Here is a 4,183-nt window from a genome sequence, read left to right as displayed (position 1 = left end):
AATGGGCAGTTAAAAATGGGCAGAAGGCATGAAGACATTTTTCCAAAGAAGACATCCAGATGGCCAATAGACACAAGAAAAGACGCTCAATATCACTGGTCTTCAGGGAAATACAAATCAAAATTAAAAAGTGATATCACGGGTGGGGCGCCTGGGTGGCTCAGTGGGTTAAAGCCTCGGCCTTCGGCTCAGGTTGTGATCTCAGAGTCCTGGGATCGAGCCCCGCATCGGGCTCTCCACTCAGCGGGGAGCCTGCTTCCCTTCCTCTCTCTCTCTGCCTACCTCTCTGCCTACTTGTGATCTCTGTCAAATAAATAAAGTCTTTAAAAAAAAAAGTGATATCACCTGACAGCAGTCAGAATGGCTAAAATTAACAACACAGGAAACAACAGATGTTGGAGGGGATTTGGAGAAAAGGGAACCCTCTTATGCTGTTGGTGGGAATGCACACTGGTGCAGCTGCTCTGGAAAACAATATGGAGTTTCCTCAAAAAGTTAAAAAATAGAACTTCCCTATGACCTAGCAATTTCACTGCTAGGTATTTACCCAAAGGATACAGAAATGCAGATTTTAATGTTCATAGCAGCAATATCAACAATAGCCAAATCATGGAAAGAGCCCAATGTCCATCGGCTGATGAATGGATAAAGAAGTGCTGCATATGTGTAATGGAATATTATACAGCTATCAAGAAGAATGGAGTCTTGCCATTTGCAGCAATGTGGATGAAACTAGAGGGTATTATGCTAAGCAAAGTAAGTCAGTCAGTCAAAGACAAAAGCATATGATTTCACTCAAATGTGGAATTTAAGAAACAAAAGAGCAAAGAGAACAAGGAAAAAGAAAGGACCCAACCAAGAAACAGTTTCTTAATTACAGAGAACAAACTGAGGGTTACCAGAGGGGAGGTGGGTGAAATAGGGAATTTCATTATGGATACATTAAAGGGGGCACTTGTGATGAGCACTGGATGTTGTAAGTGATGAATAAATAAATTCTACCCCTGAAACTATTATTACAGTGTATATTAACTAACTGGAATTTAATAGACTTGAAAAAAAAAGCAGGTTACAGAAACCCCCCAAATCCACAAAGTAATTAGTGCTATAGATGCAAAAAAGCCCACCTATGACTCCCCCAATAATGCTTCAAAGCAAACATATCAAACTTGATTTTCATTAGAATGTTATATCTTCACACTAATATAAAAACCCAAAACCCAGATTATATATATAGCCATGGAAACAATTATCGAGCTTTGTCTTCCACATAAGAGTGCCAAGTTAGTCTCTCTTCATAAAAAGCAATTGCAATTCGAGTACACTTCACATTTGCCTCTTTTGCCAGCACCAACTCTGTCTCATCTGAATCTTTCTTTCCATGTCATGACACACATTAATTCACCAGTGCTGTTTGTGGCACTAATTGTTCAGGATCAAGACTTCTGGCAAATCTTTTTGGTTTATCAGCAGCATCTCTTTTCTTTGATTTGCTATTATTACATTTACTCAGATAAAAGATTTCTTTTTGTATCAGCATTTTGAGAATTAATAAATACTTCCACGAGAGACTGTGGACTCAGAGAAACAAACTGAGGGCTTTGGAAGGTAGAGGGGTGGAGGGTTGGGAGGGCCTGGTGGTGAGTATTAAGAAGGGCATGTATTGCATGGAGCACTGGGTGTGGTGCATTAACAATGAATCTTGGAACACTGGAAAAATTTTTAAAAAAACCGGGGGAGAAGAAAAAAAATAAATGCTTCAATTAACTCCGGACAATCTAAATTTTCTTCAGGCTCACGAGTATTGTCGGCATTGTCAGGAAGTCCCTTCCACTTCAGGAAATACTGCACCTTGCCATTCACCAGCCATCTGTCCGGTATTTTTTCCACCAAGATTCTTCAGAGTCTGCCTCTTTCATTTTTACTCTTTCCATTATTTCTCTCCCATTTTTTGTAATGTAGTTTAATTAGATGATATTTAATTTTTTTTTATTTCTGAACGATTTTACTTACTTATTTGTCAGGAGAGAGAGAGAGAGAGAGAGAAAGAGCACAAGCACAAGCAGGAGGAAGAAAAGGGAGAAACAGGCTCCCTGCTGAGCAAGGAGCCTGATGTGGGACTTGACCCAAGGACTGTGAGATCATGATCTGAGTGGAAGGCAGATGCTTAACCCATGAGCCAACCAGGTGTCCCAATTGGATGACATTTTAAAAAATTATTTTAATTCCAGTATAGTTAATACACAGTGTTATATTTTTTCAGGTGTACAATAGAGTGATCCAACAATTCCATATATTATGCAGTGCTCATCAAGATAAATGTACTCTGTAACCATCAGTTTGTTCTCTAGCGTTAAGAACCTGCTTTTTGGCTTGTTGGATGCCATTTCTTATTACAGACGTGAAAAATTGTTTTTCACTGTGTCTGATTTGCTCCAAGTTCCTGGTTGGCAGTGTCTCTGGCCAAGTTTCCTCTAAGGCCAAGCTCCCTTGTTTCTTTTTTTTTTTTTTTTTTCATTTTATTTATTTTTTCAGTGTAACAGTATTCATTCTTTTTGCACAACACCCAGTGCTCCATGCAAAACGTGCCCTCCCCATTACCCACCACCTGTTCCCCCAACCTCCCACCCCTGACCCTTCAAAACCCTCAGGTTGCCCCAACCTCCCACCCCTGACCCTTCAAAACCCTCAGGTTGTTTTTCAGAGTACATAGTCTCTTATGGTTTGCCTCCCCTCCCCAATGTCCATAGCCCGCTCCCCCTCTCCCAATCCCAGCAACCCCCAGTTTGTTTTGTGAGATTAAGAGTCATTTATGGTTTGTCTCCCTCCCAATCCCATCTTGTTTCATTTACTCTTCTCCTATCCCCCTACCCCCCCCATGTTGCTTCTCCATGTCCTCATATCAGGGAGATCATATGATAGTTGTCTTTCTCCGATTGTCTTATTTCACTAAGCATGATACGCTCTAGTTCCATCCACGTCGTCGCAAATGGCATGATTTCATTTCTTTTGATGGCTGCATAGTATTCCATTGTGTATATATACCACCTCTTCTTTATCCATTCATCTGTTGATGGACATCTAGGTTCTTTCCATAGTCTGGCTATTGTAGACATTGCTGCTATAAACATTCGGGTACACGTGCCCCTTCAGATCACTACGTTTGTATCTTTAGGGTAAATACCCAGTAGTGCAATTGCTGGGTCGTAGGGTAGTTCTATTTTCAACATTTTGAGGAACCTCCATGCTGTTTTCCAGAGTGGTTGCACCAGCTTGCATTCCCACCAACAGTGGAGGAGGGTTCCCCTTTCTCCGCATCCTCGCCAGCATCTGTCATTTCCTGACTTGTTAATTTTAGCCATTCTGACTGGTGTGAGGTGATATCTCATTGTGGTTTTGATTTGTATTTCCCTGATGCCGAGTGACGTGGAGCACTTTTTCATGTGTCTGTTGGCCATCTGGATGTCTTCTTTGCAGAAATGTCTGTTCCTGTCCTCTGCCCATTTCTTGATTGGATTGTTTGTTCTTTGGGTGTTGAGTTTGCTAAGTTCCTTATAGATTTTGGATACTAGCCCTTTGTCTGATATGTCGTTTGCAAATATCTTCTCCCATTCTGTCAGTTGTCTTTTGGTTTTGTTAACTGTTTCCTTTGCTGTGCAAAAGCTTTTGATCTTGATGAAATCCCAATAGTTCATTTTTGCCCTTGCTTCCCTTGCCTTTGCCGTTGTTCCTAGGAAGATGTTGCTGTGGCTGAGGTCGAAGAGGTTGCTGCCTGCGTTCTCCTCAAGTATTTTGATGGATTCCTTTCTCACATTGAGGTCCTTCATCCATTTTGAGTCTATTTTCGTGTGTGGTGTAAGGAAGTGGTCCAATTTCATTTTTCTGCATGTGGCTGTCCAATTTTCCCAGCACCATTTATTGAAGAGGCTGTCTTTTTTTCCATTGGACATTCAAGAAATGTATTGCAAATATTCAAAGCCATTGAGAAAAGATCATTTTGTAGGATTTTTGGGGAAGACCAGCTTTAGAAAGTTTGGCTATAATCCTGGGCAGGTAGAAGAATGCTTATAGGGACAGGGAAGCTGTGTCTGTTTGGGGGGGGGGGGGGCAGGGGTCCGTACTAGGAGCAGAAAGGATGAAAATGCTGGATGATGCCAGTGGATGCAAATGGGGAGAAGGTAAA

General features: G+C 41.3%; 1 pseudogene; it reads right to left on the bottom strand.

The window, feature by feature from the left end:
- Nucleotides 1-1,249: 1,249 nt before the first annotated feature.
- On the bottom strand, nt 1,250-1,978 carry LOC123940046 (annotated as a pseudogene).
- Nucleotides 1,979-4,183: the final 2,205 nt, after the last annotated feature.

The sequence above is a fragment of the Meles meles genome, chromosome 4 (genome assembly GCF_922984935.1).
Source record: "Meles meles chromosome 4, mMelMel3.1 paternal haplotype, whole genome shotgun sequence".
Classification (NCBI taxonomy): domain Eukaryota; kingdom Metazoa; phylum Chordata; class Mammalia; order Carnivora; family Mustelidae; genus Meles; species Meles meles.
This window is presented reverse-complemented; position numbering and strand designations above follow the sequence as displayed.